Consider the following 2,265-nt stretch of genomic DNA (forward strand, 5'->3'; position numbering starts at 1 on the left):
AGTCAACATGACTTCTATGCTACTACAGAATCTATACAAAGGTGTTTGCAGAAATGTGCTACATGACTTATTGTTACATAAGCTACTCACTCGATGGATGTCAAATCATTATCCGTCGGGACTATATTGAGTCATCCGTCGGGACTATATTTGATTATCCATCGAGTGCTATATTTTCACTAAGTTCAATCTACTAAGGTGTTTTGTTAATGTAATCATCAAGTTCACAACATATTCCCAACACGAATCATAATATTGGGCAGCCTGAAGTGGTATTTGAGATTCCTCTAATGGGCTGCTTTCCTTTCCTCTTTAAGGAAGTCTATGTTCGCCCTTAAACCGAACTCGATTCTTTCACTTTGGTACAATAATAGTCATGGACGACCTCGATGGGGTGGAGTGCATCAGTCCCATAAGCCAGTCTGAAAGGTGTTTCGCCCGTGGATGACTTTGGTGTTGTCCGATAAGCCCACAAGACCCATGGTAATTCTTCGGCCCATAAACCTTGGATTCACCCAACCTCTTTTTGATTCCATCGAAAATAATCTTATTTGCGGCTTCAATCACCCCATTGCCTTGATGATGACCCACATAGCTAAACTTCTGTTGTATCCCAAAGTGGTGTAAGAAAGTTCTGAATTTGTTGCCAATAAACTGGGTACCATGTCAGAGACGCACACCTTTGGGATTTAAAACCTCAGTATTACTTATTCTAACATGAACTTTTTTGTTGCCTCCTCGGTGATAGTGGCCAATGATCGAGCTTCGACCCATTTGGTCATATAGTCAATAGTCAAGTTGCAGTATTTCACATGTTTAGCTCTAGTTGACAGAATTCCCACAATATCTACTTCTTACATGGAGAAAGGGATAGGGTTGAGGACCAAAGCCATTTCCTCTAGAGGTTGCTTCGGGATAGTACTGAACAACTGGCTTACACTTCTTTGTATCTTGATGTTCATCGGCTCTTAACGTCGGCCAATAAAACCCTTATCGAAGGATCTTGAAAGCAAGAACTCGCCCACTATTCACCACAGATGCCTTCATGGACCGTTTCCAGAGCCAACTTTTGTTCTTCAGTGTCCAGGCATCGAAGAAGGGGCGATGAAGCCGACCTTCAATAGGGTTTACCATTGATGATTGTATAACTGGCCGCTCTGTATCTGACCTTTTGTGCCTCTTTTTACTCAGTAAAACGTTCCCTTCTCCAAGAATGCTCGTGTTAGTCCCTTAACAATATAGCAAGAATTACAGAAGGGGGTTGAATGGAATTCTTGAACCTTTTTCATGAAATAAAAATGTTCAACTCGATTATGGATATATTTGTTTTGATTAGCACGATGCGGAATGTAAACGTGAATGAATCAAAACATAAGTAATTAAAAACAAGAGTCTTTAAAAACTTTCTGGTGGATTTAAACAATTCCACCAGAGATATATATAATATATCGAGAGGACTCTATGTGCAGAAATGCTCACAGCTGCTTACAAAATAGAACTGCTAAGAATACAGGAAATGCTTAAGATTGTGCTTACAAAGATTTCTCTGTTTGTATGTTTCTCAGCTATCTCAGTTATTTTTTTTATTTGCTACTCTCTTGGTTTATATATTACCAAGATTACAAAGTCAAAAGAACTGAACAAATATAAAATCTAACAGTCTTGATCTTTGCTGCTTTTCGTCCTCTATTACCCAGTTAATGGGCTTCCACAGTGTGTTTGTATCCAACTCGACGGCTGTGTGTCAGCTTTCACTGTTCAACTGATGTTTGAATCTTGATATGATCATCCGTCGACTTTCAGATCATCCGTCAATGACTTAATTGATCATCCATCGACTGCTATATTAAACATCCGTTGATAGTCATTTGATCATCCGTCGAAGCTTTGTTAATCATCCGTCGGTAGCTATTTTGGCACTTGACTTCATTTCACTTATACAGAATTACAAGACATTGCTTATGTACAGTTAATCAACCTATTCTACATATCTAGTTAAAGTCAACATGACTTATATGCTACTACAGATTCTATACAAAGGTGCATACATCACTGTGCTACAAACTTATTATTACATAAGCTACTCACTCGATGGATAATAAGTTAATCATCCGTCGGGACTATAATGAGTTATCCGTCGGGACTAAAACTCTTATCCGTCGAGTGCTACATTATTTCACTAAGTAAAATCTACTTAGACATTTTGTTTAAGTGATCATCAAGTACACAACATATTCACAACAATCTCCCCCAATTTATGTCTAC

Source organism: Apium graveolens, chromosome 10 (genome assembly GCF_009905375.1).
Source record: "Apium graveolens cultivar Ventura chromosome 10, ASM990537v1, whole genome shotgun sequence".
Taxonomy (NCBI): Eukaryota; Viridiplantae; Streptophyta; class Magnoliopsida; order Apiales; family Apiaceae; genus Apium; species Apium graveolens.